Genomic DNA, 15,144 nt, shown 5'->3' with positions numbered 1-15,144 from the left:
CTAAGGGGTCGCTGGGAAGGACCCTTTCTCCGTGTCCTCATTGCTCCTGGGGCCATGCGCCCACCTGACCGGTTCTTACAACACACAGCAGGCGTCCCAGGTCACCTACCTTTCTCCTCCTTGACACGGGACACGGTCACCCCTTCTCAGCCCCCCACAGCCTGAAAACAACCCTGTTTCATCCGCGGCTGAAAGACTTCTCAACCGGGACTCTTCTCAAAACAGCACAGGGACGGACGGAGGTCGCGAATCCGACCCGAGGGGGCCCAGGGATTCCGTAGACTGAATGGAGGCGGCACCGCACTCACTCTGGGGGCTCTGGGCTCCGTGCTTCCTGCAGGGTCCTCCTCGGTCTATTTACTCAGAGGAGCCACGAAAAGGAGTTGACAACCGAGAACCGACATCCCCCCAGCGAACCCTTCCCCACACACCACGGGAAGGAAGCCTGCACACCACAGTGCGTCCTCCAGCCCACGCGGGGAACGCACTCACCTGACGCATGGACACTCGGCTCAGCCTGGACACACCCCACCCTTCTGTCCACACGTCTGTCCCGCTGACTCGTGAATTCACACGCGGCTGCAGATGGACAGCCCTGTGGCTTACAGGGCGCCAGGGGCCGACCTCAAAGAGGAGACCCCAACCCTCGGGCATAGTGGACCCGGGAGGTGTGCTCACCGGGGAGGAAACCCAGACCCTGGCTTGCCCGGCCCCGAGATTGGTATCAGAGCAGACTGTGCTGGCTCCCTCCAGCACCCCAACAAGAGACACAGCCCCCCGGTTCCCTTCCTTCTGCCTCCCCTCCCCACGCAGGAAACCCCTGCCCGCCCCAGGGGGTGCGATGGGGACTTGCCTTGAGGATGGGGAGGCAGAGTGAACACACACTCCTGTGTGCAGAGATGTGTTGTGGAATCGTGAAATCGTGCCCCTGGGGCGTGTAGAGTTACGTGAACCAGCGTCACCCCCAAAACAGCGGTTAAGAAAAAGAAGGATGGTATTGTGATGAGAAGGGTCCCCACCGTCTCCAGCGCCCGGCTCTTGAATGAACTGAGATTTCCTCCCACTGGACCCTGTCCCGTGAGCACTGGGTTCCGAGCGGCAGGCGGCAGAGCCCGGGTTCGGCATCGGGTGCGGCCAGCATGGACCTCTCTCTGACTTCCCTCGGCCTCTCCCGGGCTTGCCCAGTGGTCAGCGGGCCCTCAGTGGACGCCCGTGTGTCCCGCGGGCTCTGGACACTTCCCTCGCCTGCTTGTCCGGCTCGCTCACCCTGCAGGATGCTGCAGCCCTCCCGGAAGCAGTAGGTCCACCTTCCTGGGGGCCCTGGGCTGGGGGGAGGACAAAGACCCCACCACCACCTCTGCTGGCTGCTTCCAGACCTTCCCCTCCCCCTCACCTTCTCTTAACTGCCCCCCTCAGGTCACCGTTTTCTGAAACATGCCATTTACCACAAATGAATGGAAAATGAACATTCGATGGCCAGGCCATTGCTTATGGTCAATAAAGCTTCACCCTTTTCTTAGGAATGACCACTCTTAAGGGTGCAGCACCCGAATGGGACAGATTGTGCCCGAGGGCTTTGAAAGGTGCCACCACTCAGCTATTGACCGGCCGGACCTGCAGGCCGTGCTGAGGCTGCAGACGTCTGGACTGGACGCAGTGACCCGGGCGGAGTGCTTCCAGGTCCCTGCTGGGCCCGCAGCCCTCCTGTGGTGGGGGCCAGTTGGTCCTCTCCCCGGCGTCTTCCTGCAGGGAGGCTGTCCTGGCCGGTCAGTCCAGCGTCCCACGTGGTGAGATGGAGCTGTCACTGCCCTGCCTCCTCTTGTCCTACACCCTGCACTGTGTCCCCAGAGACCCCAGGATGGAAACAGGGTGCAATCCCACCCACCGGCCTTTCTGAGACATTCCAGCTGAGGACTTCTCCATCCCGTTGGGATTGACAAAGGGCGTAGGTTCACTGTAACCTGGAAAGGTACTCCTCCTCCTCCTCCCCCTCCCCCTCCTCCTCCTCCTCCTTCCCCTCCTCCTCCTCCTCCTTCCCCTCCTCCTCCTCCTTCCCCTCCTCCTCCTCCTCCTTCCCCTCCTCCTCCTCCTCCTCCTTCCCCTCTTCCTCCTCCTCCTCCTTCCTCCTCCTCCTCCTCCTTCCTCCTCCTCCTCCTCCTTCCCCTCCTCCTCCTCCTTCCTCCTCCTCCTCCTTCCCCTCCTCCTTCTCCCCCCTCCTCCCCCTCCTCCTTCTCCCCCCTCCTCCTCCTCCTCCTTCTCCCCCCTCCTCCTCCTCCTTCTCTTCCTCCTCCTCCCCCTTCTCTTCCTCCTCCTCCTCCTCCTTCTCTTCCTCCTCCTCCTCCTCCTCTTCCTCCTCCTTCTCCTCCTCATCTTCTTCCTCCTCCTCCTCCTTCTCCCCCCCTCTTCCTCCTCCTTCTCCTCCTTCTCCCCCCTCTTCCTCCTCCTCTCCCCCTCTTCCTCCTCCTTCTCCCCACATCCTCCTCCTCCTCTTCCTCCTCCTCCTCCTTCTCCCCCTCCTCCTCCTCCTCCTCCTTCTCCCCCCTCTTCCTCCTCCTTCTCCTCCTTCTCCCCCCCTCTTCCTCCTCCTTTCCCCCTCTTCCTCCTCCTTTCCCCCTCTTCCTCCTCCTTCTCCCCACATCCTCCTCCTCCTCTTCCTCCTCCTCCTCCTCCTCCCCCTCCTCCTTCTCCCCCCTCCTCCTCCTCCTCCTCCTTCTCCCCCCTCCTCCTCCTCCTTCTCTTCCTCCTCCTCCTCCTCCTTCTCCCCCCTCCTCCTCCTCCTCTTCCTCCTCCTCCTCCTCCTTCTCCTCGTCCTCCTTCTCCTCCTCCTCCTCCTCCTTCCTCCTCCTCCTCCTCCTCCTTCCCCTCCTCCTCCTTCTCCTTCCCCTCCTCCTCCTCCTCCTTCCCCTCCTCCTCCTCCTCCTTCCTCCTCCTCCTCCTCCTTCCCCTCCTCCTCCTCCTTCTCCTCCTCCTCCTCCTTCTCCTCCTTCTCCCCCTCCTCCTCCTTCTCCTCCTTCTCCTCCTCCCCCTCCTCCTCCCCCCTCCTTCTCCTCCTCCTCCTCCCCCTCCTCCTCCTCCTTCTCCCCCTCCTCCCCCTCCTTCTCCCCCTCTTCCTCCTCCTCCTCCTCCTTCTCCCCCTCTTCCTCCTCCTCCTCCTCTTCCCCCTCCTCCCCCTCCTCCTCTTCCCCCTCCTCCTCCTCCTCTTCCCCCTCCTCCTCCTCTTCCCCCTCCTCCTCCTCCTCTTCCCCCTCCTCCTCCTCCTCTTCCCCCTCCTCCTCCTCCTCCTCTTCCTCCTCCTCCTCCTCCATCTCCTTCTCCTCCTCCTCCTCCTTCTCCTCCTCCTCCTCCTCCTCCTTCCTCCTCCTCCTCCTCCTTCCCCTCCTCCTCCTTCCCCTCCTTCTCCTCCCGCCCTCCTCCTCCTTCCTCCTCCTCCTCCTTCCCCTCCTCCTCCTCCTCCTTCCCCTGCTCCTCCTTCCTTCCCCTCCTCCTCCTCCTTCCCCTCCTCCTCCTCCTTCCCCTCCTCCTCGTCCTCCCCCTCCTCCTCCACCCTCCTTCTCCTCCTCCTTCTCCCCCCTCCTCCTCCTTCTCCCCCCTCCTCCTCCTCCTTCTCCTCCTCCTCCTCCCCCTCCTCCTCCCCCTCCCCCTCCTCCTTCTCCCCCTCCTCCTCCTCCTTCTCCTCCTCCTTCTTCCTCCTCCTCCTCCTTCTCCCCCTCCTCCTCCTCCTTCTCCCCCTCCTCCCCCTCCTTCTCCCCCTCCTCCTCCTCCTCCTCTTCCTCCTCCTCCTCCTCCTCTTCTTCCTCCTCCTCCTCCTCCTCTTCCTCCTCCTCTTCCTCTTCCTCCTCCCCCCTTCTCCTCCTCCTCCCCCTCCTCCTCTTCCTCCTCCTCTTCCTCCCCCTCCTCCTTCTCCCCCTCCTCCTCCTCCTTCCCCTCCTCCTTCTCCCCCCTCCTCCTCCTTCTCCTCTTCCTCCTCCTCCTCCTCTTCCTCTTCCTCCTCCCTCCTTCTCCTCCTCCTCCTCCCCCTCCTCCTCTTCCTCCTCCTCTTTCTCCCCCTCCTCCTTCTCCCCCTCCTCCTCCTCCTCCTTCCCCTCCTCCTTCTCCCCCCCCCCTCCTCCTCCTCCCCCTCCTCCTCTTCCTCCTCCTCTTTCTCCCCCTCCTCCTTCTCCCCCTCCTCCTCCTCCTCCTTCCCCTCCTCCGTCTCCCCCTCCTCCTCCTTCTCCCCCCCTCCTCCTCCTCCTTCTCCTCCTCCTCCTCTTCCTCCTCCTCTTCCTCCCCCTCCTCCTTCTCCCCCCCTCCTCCTCCTTCCCCTCCTCCTCCTTCTCCCCCCCTCTTCCTCCTCCTTCTCCTCCTTCTCCCCCCCTCCTCCTCCTCCTTCTCCTCCTCCTCCTCCTCTTCCTCCTCCTCCTCCTTCTCCCCCTCCTCCTCCTCCTTCTCCTCCTCCTCTTCCTCCTCCTTCTCCTCCTCCTCCTCTTCCTCCTCCTCCTCCTCTTCCTCCTCCTCTTCCTCCCCCTCCTCCTTCTCCCCCCCTCCTCCTCCTTCCCCTCCTCCTCCTTCTCCCCCCCCTCTTCCACCTCCTTCTCCTCCTTCTCCCCCCTCTTCCTCCTCCTCTCCCCCTCTTCCTCCTCCTTCTCCTCCTCCTCCTCCTCCTCCTTCTCCTCCTCTTCCTCCTCCTCCTCCTCCTCCTCCTCTTTCTCCTCCTCCTCCTCTTCCTCCTCCCCCCTCCTCCTCCTCCTTCTCCTCCTCCTCCTTCTCCTCCTCTTCCTCCTCCTCCTCCTCCTCCTCTTTCTCCCCCCTCCTCCTCCTCCTTCTCCTCCTCCTCTTCCTCCTCCTTCTCCTCTTCCTCCTCCTCCTCCTCTTCCTCCTCCTCCTCCTCAGACGTGAGTCTCTGCTTACAGGCGCAGGTCCAGGGCCTGGCACTGTGTCCACACCTGGGCTGCGCGGGAGACAGAGACCCTGGCCTCCCACACGGAAGGAGTCCCTGCACTTGACCGAGACACCAGCTGACTGAAGTCTGAGCAGCTCAGACACCACAGCACTCGACCCAGTAGCACATCCTCACGACGTTTCTCATTTTTCCTGCAGATTCACCCATTTCAACAGCGAGCCCCTCCCTGGACCATGCGGTCAGATCCACCGACAGACCGACTTCTGCAGATAACAGCGTCGCATCACTCTTTCTTGTCTCGTGAATCAAAGTGTCCTCACTGAATCCTCACAACAAAAGGCAGACAGACATCCCACTCCCCCCCCCACTAGAGGAGCGAGCTCGACGGCAGGAGGGAGAATGAAGTTGCAAAGTCCCGCCTCTGACACACATCACGGTGAGAAACGAGACAGAGGTTAACCTGTCCTGACCCTTCTATGTCCGCCTGACGTGGCTGTGAAATGAGTGACACCCAGGGTTCCCCAACAGCCCACGGAGGTCTAGTCTGGAGAGGGGCCCCTGGTCCCTATGGTAACATGGGCTGAGCCCAGGGATGAGCCCCGCGGGTCGGGGTGGGGCCCCCACCCCGCAGTCCCTGTCCCCGCATCTGACACCCCGCAGCCCCTGTCCCCGCATCTGACACCCCGCAGCCCCTGTCCCCGCATCTGACACCCCGCAGGCCCTGTGTCCGCATCTGACACCCCGCAGCCCCTGTCCCCACATCTGACACCCTGCAGGCCCTGTGTCCGCATCTGACACCCCCTGTCCCCACATCTGACACCCCGCAGCCCCTGTCCCCACATCTGACACCCCGCAGTCTCTGTCCCCGCATCTGACACCCCGCAGGCCCTGTCCCCGCATCTGACACCCCGCAGCCCCTGTCCCCGCATCTGACACCCCGCAGTCCCTGTCCCCACATCCGGAGGGACATCCCAGTTCCCCCTCTGGAGCTGACAGACCCAACCGATTTCCCGGCGAGCACACGTCCGCCACGCGTGCGTTCCGGATGCCGACGCCCCTCAGCCGGGCAGAGGAAGGGATTGTGAAGACGGACAAGGAGAGGAGAAGAGACTCCACACATGGATCTAATTTTCAGATCAAAGTCCCGGCCACTTCCCGGGTTTAACCTGTGAAGACCATTCATCTACTAATAAAAAGCACCTTCAAACGTGACACTTCCAAGCATCCGCCTTGTTATAAATGCACGCTTCCATGAGTTTTTCCAAAAGACCCCGTCTCCTGGAAGGGTCCCTTTTTCTTTCAGTAATAATAATAAAAAAGACTGAAAAGGTGATTGTCCCTGGAAAGACACGAAGGCTCAGAACCAGGTTAATTCAGTTCAGTCTTTGCTTTGAGCGACTGATTATCGTTGACAATTCCTCTCATTGAATTTTTTAAAAGGGGAGTTCTCCAGGGGTCTCGGCCACGAAATAAAGAGTCCTCTCTGGGTTGCTGCACACCTGTGATTTCGAGCAGTTTTTCCAGATGAATCCCTGAGCTGACTGAAGGATGCTCCCACTGAGGTGTTGTCCGCAAACGTTTGTACAGAATGGCCACTTGCCCCGTGAGGACACAGGAGGGGTCAGTTGTCCCACGGTGACCGGGGAGTGTGCTCCTGTCTTCCCCCAAAGTCCTGCCAATTCCACCCTCTTCCTCGCGACCTCGGTTGGCTTCCCCCTAAATCAACAAGAATGACAAAGCATCCCCCAGTCTCTGCCAACCTCATGGTGACCCGTGTGCCGCTGAAAAGACCAGGAAAGAGTTCTGGAAACTCCTTGCTGACCTCAGACTCTTCCTGCAGCCGTCACAACAACCCAAACGAGGTCTCGTCCAGAAGGAGACGGGAGCCCCAGGCCACCACACGTCTGACAGCACCCCCCCCCCCGTCTTGCTCGGAGGTGACCTCCCCTCCACCAGTCCCTCCGCCAGGATTCTCTCTTTGTACCCCTGACCCCACCACTTCTGTCCACCCTCTCTTCTCCGGCCTCAGTTTCCCTTATTGGCACCTCGTCCGCTTTGGTGTGGCTGCGTCTCCAGAACCTGTGTGGTGACCGTCACCCCATCGACTGCAACTCCTCCTCCCTCCCTCCTCCCTTCCCACGCCCCTCGCCCCTCTCCCTTCCACTGCCCGGGGGTTCTCTGTCCACCACTCTCTTCGTCTGATCACACGGCCACAGTAAATGAAGGATGCCCACGTGCGTGGGAATGTCAGATGAATGCCAAATACATTTCTAGCGTGAGTGTTCTACAACTATTTCAATGCACGTGCAGATGCTAAAAAGATACTCTTTTTTTTTTTAATCTGAAATGTTTATTTAGTCGGGTGGCGGATAGTTCCCTTTGCTAACCGTGGCAAACGCGGTTACGGGCGGAGGGAGTGCCCCTCCCGTAGATTCTCCCTGCACCCCGGCTGTGAAGTCTGTAGCTCCGCCCCCACGCTCTGGGATTGGCATCTTCCTCTGGGCGTGCTGGATACTACCCTGAATGCGGTCTGTCACCCTCCCAGACACCGGTCCTCTGTCTGCCCTGCTGAGGTTCGCCCACCGTGCCCAGTTCCCCCCAGACCCCCTACTTCAGTCTCCGGGCCCCATGTCTCCATTAAAGCCTCTTTCCACGTGTCCCCTCCACCCTTGTCCGTCCCCACGGCCACTGCCTTTGGAAAGGCCCTCTACCCTCGCTTCCTGGAAGGTGGCATTTCCTCTTCAAAGCTCCCCTAACCCTGAGTCCCTTTCACACCCCATTAAACCAGTCGTTCAACTGCTTGACTGGCGCCTATGATGGGTCAGAGCGCTCTTAGGTCAGCAGTCCTGAGATGGTCTTCCTTTTTGGCTGTGATTGATGGATTCACCTGGCTTCCCTGTCTTCATCTCTTGTTTATGTCTGTCTCTCTCCTCTCTCTCTCTCTCTCTCTCTCTCTCTCTCTCTCTCTCTCTCAAAAACACGCATACAAACGTACAGACATTCACAAGGACAGCAGCTAATTAGCACACAGGAAACAGACACCTCTGATTCAGAGAAGCTATTTACCGTGTAAATCAATGATTTTTTTTTTCCTATTAACTTCTTGGTATACTATCACCCTTGTCAATCTTTTCGCTTGCCTATATGTGTGCCCAGTATTTCTGTTTATATCTGTTAATAAAATCGTATCATAATTCCTTCTACGATAAACATCAAATCTATCCATCTCTTGGACTAAGACTAAGTCATATATAAATCCACCCGATGTCTGAGTAGAAAGGCAGACTCAACATCATTGTCACCAGAGGTTACAGGAGAGACCTACCTGACAAAGAGATGCTGAAAACACGCATTTCTCCTGTATTTGGGGGTTTCAGGTGTAAACACGCTTGGTGGCATAAAATCCAGGTGGCCTGCTTCTGTCTGCTCAGCGGATGGAACGTTTGTCATCTCCACAACCCACGTGCTGAAGCCTCGCCCCCGATGTCATGTCGTGAGGAGGTGAGCCTGTGCGTGGTGAGGAGGTCAGGAGGGTGGGGCCCCCAGGCCGGAGTCAGTGCCCTCGTAGGGAGAGACCAGAGACTGGAGCTCCCGCATACCACGTGCAGGTGCAGATAGAACCGCCCTCTGTACGCCAGGGAGAGGTTCACCAAGAACCACGCAGGCACTCTGAGCTCCATCTTCCAGCCTGGCACAGAGAGAAATACACATGGTTCTGTCCTGCCCGCCTGGACCGAGATCTGTCAAACTTAAGATGCCATCATCATTGGCCCTGGCAGGTTGGCTCAGCGGTTGAGCATCTGCCCAGTGTGTGGAAGTCCCGGGTTCAATTCACAAGCAGGGCACACAGGAGAAGGGCCCATCTGCTTCTCCTTCCTCTCTGTCTCTCTCTTCTCCTCCCACAGCCAATGCTCCATTGGAGCAAAGTTGTTCTGGGCACTGAGGACGGCTCCATGGTCTCCACCTTGGGTGCTATAATAATTTGGTTGCCAAGTAACGGCCTCAGATGGGCAGAGCATGCCCCCTGGTGGGCATGCGGGGTGGATCCCGGTCAGGCGCATGCGGGAGTCTGTCTCTCTGCCTCCCTGCTTCTCACTTCAGAAACACACACACAAAGATGCCATCATTCTTTTCTATCCTATCTGCTGCCTCTCTGACATGTCTAAATTTTAACTGCCCCTAAATGTGGCATTGTTACATCTTCCCTCTAAACCAACTTGCCATCAAATAAAATATAGACCAGAAAGGTTCTGTCAGTTCTTCCAACTCCTGCCTCCATGTGTCGAAATCATATTTAAACTGTTTAACTTGCTACTTTCTAACTGTTGGGTGAAGATGGACAATAAATGCCTAGGAATGTTTTATGACTTCTAAACTCACACCCTTTCAAGGGATTGCTCATGTCTACTGGCAACTCTGACACCACCGGCGGCCACAAACCGTCCCCGTGCTCGGCGACGCAGCCCACGCAGTCACCAGGCAGATGAACCCGCCCGCGCCGCTCGGAAAGCTATCGATCTCCACAAACATCGTCTTCATCCATTTTTCATTGTTCAGCACCATAAAATGACAAGCACATAGATCTTTGTTTTCATAATCAGAGAACTGAGCACTGCACCCCCCCACACAACATACTGAATCAAACAATGCATTTTGAATCACACAAGTATTGAAAGTCTGTTTTCTAACTGCATTCCGTTCTGCCAGGGTCTTTCCAGAACGTTCGCACACGCAACAAACGAGGCTCCGTATTGAGTCCCACCCCCAGAATTGCTTTAGAACAATGACATGCGCGATCATTCCCCGCCACAGTCAAGGAAAACATCAGTCTGGGAACGAACTCTGAAGACAAACACACGTTGAAATTAGAGAGAGTTGGGAGAGCCTGCCTCCTCCTCGGCAACATCTGCGGGGGAGACCGCGGGCTCCCGGACCCCACCCGCGACATCTGCGGGGACACTGCTGGCTCCCGGGCCCCACCCGCGACATCTGCGGGGACACTGCTGGCTCCCGGACCCCACCCGCGACATCTGCGGTGAGACCGCGAGCTCCCGGACCCCACCCGAGACATCTGCGGGGAGACTGCGGGCTCTCGGACCCCACCTGCGACATCTGCGGGGAGACCACCGGCTCCTGGGCCCCACCCGAGACATCTGCGGTGAGACCGCGAGCTCCCGGACCCCACCCGAGACATCTGCGGGGAGACCGCGGGCTCTCGGACCCCACCTGCGAATGTCAGGTGGGGAGGGCCTTCGTGGCCTCCTGTGATCCGCCGGTCCAGGTCTGGCCCTTGTGACGTCCGCGGCTGGACAGACGCACGTAGGGAGGCCTTGCACAGGCCGTACCCGTCCACGCCAGCTGTCGGTTTCAGGGTCTGCTCCTGGGACAGACTGGGGCGGCGGGGTGCGGAGGGGCGGCGGGGTGCGTTCACCTGCAGCACCAGCCAGACCCCGTACAGGGACCGGCCAGGGCGCATGGGTTGTATTGGTTGCTTTTAAAAATTACAGATGTTTTAAAGGCAGGTGTAGAATTTCACCGACAGGACGATAGCTTGAATTTACCCATGCACGCGCACGCTCACGCGCACGCGCACGCACACACTCACGCGCATGCGCACGTCATTGGCCAGTTTCTAAACCATCCTGCTCATCACAGGCACGGTTCTCTGAATAAAATTAATTCTCTTTCCCGGACAGCTTGGCACGGAAACGACCTACAGCAGCTGTGGGATTCGGGGCGCGGAGAGGAGGCAGTCTGCTGCCCCCCAAAGCAGCACGTCTCCCACGGCTTCCTCTGAAACCCTCTGAATCCACGAGTGCGTGTTCTCAATAACCCAAGTGTGTTCTTCTCTCCCTGGAAACAGAGGCTCCGACTTCGGGCGAACAGATATGTTAAACCCGAGTGGATCTCTTTTTTTATGTGCTAATTATTACCCGCCTTTTTCTCCCAGATTTTTAATATTTGAATAATGAATAAAAGAGGGAGGTATGTCGATGCGAACGACCTTGAAGCCACATTTATCGTGGTTTCTAAAGGGGCAAAGGGTCACGTGAAACACTGGGTCTGAGGACCACCTTGACGTCAGCGCACGAAGAGGTGGTGGTCCTGTCTTCACGGAGTTTCTCAGCGGGTTCACGTTTGTGCTGTCCGAGGGTCACCTCCCTCCTTCTCTGTCCCCTCTCCCTCCTCCACCTTCTCATTCCCTGGGTTGCTTTCTCAGGTCACAGTTTCCTCCCAAGGTCCTTCCCACAATTCTCGTTCCTACCTTAGCACGCCCGAGGATAGTAGGTGTGACTGTTGTCCACTTTCATCCTGACTGCTATCCACTTTCAACCAGGGTGGGCACTGATTTTCCAAAGATCCCGTTGGGAGGCTTGCCCTGGACCGGCATGCCGTCCACCTCAACCCCAGCAGGGGGGAAGCGCTTATAAACCGGCAAGTGAGATCCCGACAGAGCCGCAATGTCCCTCGGCTATAAATCACAGTGCGTGGTAACTGAGAGTCCTTCAGAGAGGCCCCCCCCCGGGTGCTGTGACAGGGGCCAGGAAGGCACGGTCCCCGTTCCTCTCATTCCCTGTGAGGACACGGGGGACAGGCTGAGGACAACAGGGAGACCAGGACAGCCTGTTCCCCACCACCCCTGCTCTGTCCGGCTCGTGCTCCATCCCCCGGGACCCACCGAGAACAGTGCTGACCCCCCGGAGGGAAGACAGACCCTGCTCAGAGGCTCCGGCGGCCCCTCACCACTCACCCTCCCTCGTCCTTGGTACCTGAGCCCAGTGTGAGACAGGCAGGTGCCAGCCCGGGGTCCCCAGCCCCAGGTCCCCAGCCCCAAAGCCAGCCGCTGTGAGAGGTTGAAGACGACATTCTACCCAATGGTAAGAACGCTTCAAAAAAACGTCTTAGAAGGAGGCTTTGTCTCTTTTTCTTCATCGCTATCTGGACAGGGGCTGGGTGAGGAGAGTGGAGAGACTGAGGGGGGAAAAAAAAAAAAGGAAGAAAGACAGAGGGAGAGAGAGAGAGAGAGAGAGAGAGAGAACTCATGGACACAGACAGCCAGGTGGTGATTGCCGGGGTAGAGGGAGGTGGAGGAGGACACAGGAGCATAAATGGTGTTGGAGGGAGACTTGACTTGGGGGGGGGGGGGGACACACAGTCCAGTGTGCAGAGATGTGTTGCAGAATTGTGCACCTGAAATCTGTGTAATTTTGTTAACCGGTGTCATCCCAATAAAAAAAGGGGGGGGGGGGAATAACCCTGACAGCACATTAAAATCATCTGGTTCCTTTGTAAACAATTATTTGCCCCAAATACACTCAGTTTTATTGACAAAGGAGCCAGAAACACACAATGGAGAAAAGAAAGCCTCTTTTGATAAAAAGAGGCTGTGGAAACTGGAAAGCCACGTGCAAAAGAATGAAACTTAACTACAGTTTGTCTCCAGGCACACACACACAAAAGAATTCAGAATGGATCAGGCACATAAATACAGTATAAGACCTGAAACCTTAAATTCCATAGAGGAAAACATAGGTATTGAACTTAAGGAACCGTGGAGAATATTTTTAAAATTTGACCCTAAAGGCAAAGGAAGTAAAGGCAAAATTAAGTGAATGACACTATATTAAACTAAAAAGCTTCTGCACAGCCAAAGAAACTGACAAAAAAACAAACAGGCAGTCAACCAAATGGGAGATGATATTTGTAAGCAACAGCTCCGATAAGCGGTTAACATCCAAAATATGTAAAGAACTCAACAACCAAGCAAAAATGCAATTTAAAAATGGAGACAGGACATGAACAGACACTGCTCTCATGAAGACAAACAACAAACATATATGAAAAGATGCTCATCTTCGCTAGCTATGAGAGAAACGCAAATCAAAACTATAATGAGATACCACCTCACACCTGTTAGATAGTCTATTACCAACAAGACAGGTAATAGCAAGTGCTGGAGAGGCTGTGGAGAAAAAGGGACCCTCATTCACTGCTGGTGGGAATGCAAATTCTCAAAAAATTAAGAATAGAACTACCATATGACCCAGCAATCCCTCTACTGGGTATATACCCCCCAAACTAAAAAACACTGGTACATAAAGACACATGCAGCCCCATGTTCACTGCAGCATTGTTCACGGTGGCCAAGACATGGAAACAACCAAAGTGTCCCTCGATAGAGGATTTAAAGAAGATGTCGTACAATACACAATGGAATACTACTCAGCCATAGGAAATGATGACATAGTGACATTTACAACAACATGGATGGACCCGGAGAACATTATACTGAGTGAAATAAGTAAATCAGAAAAAGCTAAGAACACTATAATTTCACACATAGGTGGGACATAAAACTGGGATGCATAGACATAGATAACAGTGAAGGGGTTACTGGGGGGTGGGGTGGTGAGTAAAGGGGCCGCTACGTGGTGACGGACAGTGCTCTGACTCTGGGTGACAGGCACACAACGCAATGAATAGTTCACACGCGAGGGAGATGTTTCCCTGAAACCTATGTGTTCCTGTGGACCAATGTCACCCCCGTAACTATAGTATCTAAATTAAAAACCAACTTTAATACTCTCTGACACTACTGAGAGTAGTGTCAGAGAAAAAAGCAATAATAGAATAAAATAAAACAAAATCATCTGGTTCTTTAAAAAAAAAAAACCCACCTTGCCTGAGCCCCACCCCTGATGAAATTAAACCCCACTCTCTGAAGGTGAGCATGGGGCAGTAACATACATTAAGTGACTATAATGTGAAGCCAGGCTGAGCACTGGGGTTTCTGCTCTGAGAGGCAGGGCCTCCCTTACAAAAATAAACAACAAAAATAAACAACAAAAACAGAAAATCATGTCGACAACCTCTAACAACGGTGTTGCCTCTACAAGGCACCCACGGAGAAGCTTCCTCACTAACACAGATCCCCGAGGCTATTTGATAGATGGGTGCTGTCCCCTCCCTGGATGTGAGCCTCAGGAACCCCGGCCACCTCCGCAGTGGCTTCACCCTGTCTAACCTCGGGAGTTCCCATCCAGACAATTCAGATTAAAGATGAGGCTTCAGCACGTGGAGGACACCAAATGTCAGCCATAAAACAATGTAACAACCACAGTAAACATTGTAAAGCTGGGCAGAGCGTCTGGGACTGAGGCAGGGTAAAACAGACGCGGTAATAATAATTTTCAAAAAGCATAAAACACACCCACGCATTCTACAATCCACGGGCCCTCGTGGGCTGGTACTGGGCCGTGCTGGCCGGCTTTGAACTTGTGACGGTCCGTGAAGGAAGGCTCTCAGGAACAGGGACCTTTTCTCTAACAACCGTCAGGAGTCCAAGGAGAGACACAGGATGTGGCAGCGTGGTTTGTCACAGAAAACAGAGTCAGCCCCACTGAGGGTGCTGGGGTCCTGCCGGCTGCCGCGAAAGCGGTCTGCTTGGGGTGGGGGTGGGGGATTGTTCTTTTTCTTTTTGTGAGATCAGGAGCCACACAACCGTGTGGCAGGCACGGCTGCATGGCAACATTCAGTGCCAGCGAAGGTGACGCCCAGAACCACCGTGCAGGAGAACACAGCATCCAGGACGGCGACCCGGCCAACCAGCCGCGTTGACCAGGACGCGTCCCGGATGGACACTGGCCTCTCCCAGTTTCCAGTAAACACACAGAATACGACCCATGAAAAGAAACGGAGACAGGGAGCCCAAGTGACGTTACTATCCCCAGAGGAGGGGGCTTTCCCCCGGGTGGGCCGGACAGTTACACAAGACACACCCCGTCGTTTTTTTTTCAAATAACGCTGCCGGGCCCAAGGCTCCCGGAAAAGGACATTTGTGAACCAGGACAGGTTCCTTTATCTCACCGCGGAGCTGCTGAGAATTTGCACGGCGACTCCACGTTTCCGAGGGCCGTGAAGGGACGCGGAGGGAAGGCTCGAGGCTCCCAGCTCAGCCCCCAACGGCACCGGCACGCAGGTGCGCTCGGGCGGGGGGCGGGAAGCTCAGGGGGTCATTAACTCCACGGACCGCAGCTGTGGGCGCGCGGGGAGCCCGGCGGCCTCGTGGATGCGTGGCCACGCCCTCTCCCGGCTGGCCTCACGGTTGGGGGGTAACCATGCAAACTGGGGCGCAGAGTAACTAGGGAAACGGAGAGCGGTGGGCCTTTCTGCCCCGGAGCCGGCCTGGCACCCGGCCAATACCGCCCTCCGGACTCCGTGAGATTTCACAGGCCAGAGTCGGATGGGGAGGGACCCACGGGGAG

General features: G+C 56.7%; 2 pseudogenes; both read left to right on the top strand.

Annotated features, from left to right (window-relative positions):
* Nucleotides 1-1,551: 1,551 nt before the first annotated feature.
* LOC136308453 (WAS/WASL-interacting protein family member 3-like) lies at nucleotides 1,552-3,337 on the top strand (annotated as a pseudogene).
* Nucleotides 3,338-3,603: 266 nt separating this feature from the next.
* LOC136309537 (uncharacterized) lies at nucleotides 3,604-4,778 on the top strand (annotated as a pseudogene).
* The last annotated feature ends 10,366 nt before the right edge of the window (nucleotides 4,779-15,144 follow it).

This window comes from Saccopteryx bilineata, chromosome 6 (genome assembly GCF_036850765.1).
Source record: "Saccopteryx bilineata isolate mSacBil1 chromosome 6, mSacBil1_pri_phased_curated, whole genome shotgun sequence".
Lineage (NCBI taxonomy): Eukaryota > Metazoa > Chordata > Mammalia > Chiroptera > Emballonuridae > Saccopteryx > Saccopteryx bilineata.
Note: the sequence above shows the minus strand (reverse complement) of the source record. Positions and strands in the feature narration are given on the sequence as shown.